The following is a 377-nucleotide window of genomic DNA, read 5'->3' on the forward strand; positions in this document are numbered from 1 at the left end:
AAAACAGCTGAAAAAAAAAAAAAGAAAGAAAAATAAAAGGCTTAAATTTAACATCTAAAACCATAAAACTTCTAGAAGAAAACATAAGCTGTAAGTTTTTTGACACTGGTCTTGATAATTTTTTTGCATGTGTCTCCTCAGGCAAGGGAAACAAAACCAAACGGGACTATATCAAACTAAAAAGCTTTTGCACAGTAATGGAAACTATTAATGAAGTGAAAAGGCCACTTACTGAATTACAGAAGATATAACTGCAAATGATCTATCTGATAAGGGGTTAATATCCAAAATATACAAAAACTCAAACAACTCAAGATAGAAAGAATACACCCAACTCTCACATCCATACGTGACTCCTGGAAAAACCACAGCTTTGA

Source organism: Bison bison, unplaced genomic scaffold (genome assembly GCF_000754665.1).
Source record: "Bison bison bison isolate TAMUID 2011002044 unplaced genomic scaffold, Bison_UMD1.0 scf7180017864304, whole genome shotgun sequence".
Taxonomy (NCBI): Eukaryota; Metazoa; Chordata; class Mammalia; order Artiodactyla; family Bovidae; genus Bison; species Bison bison.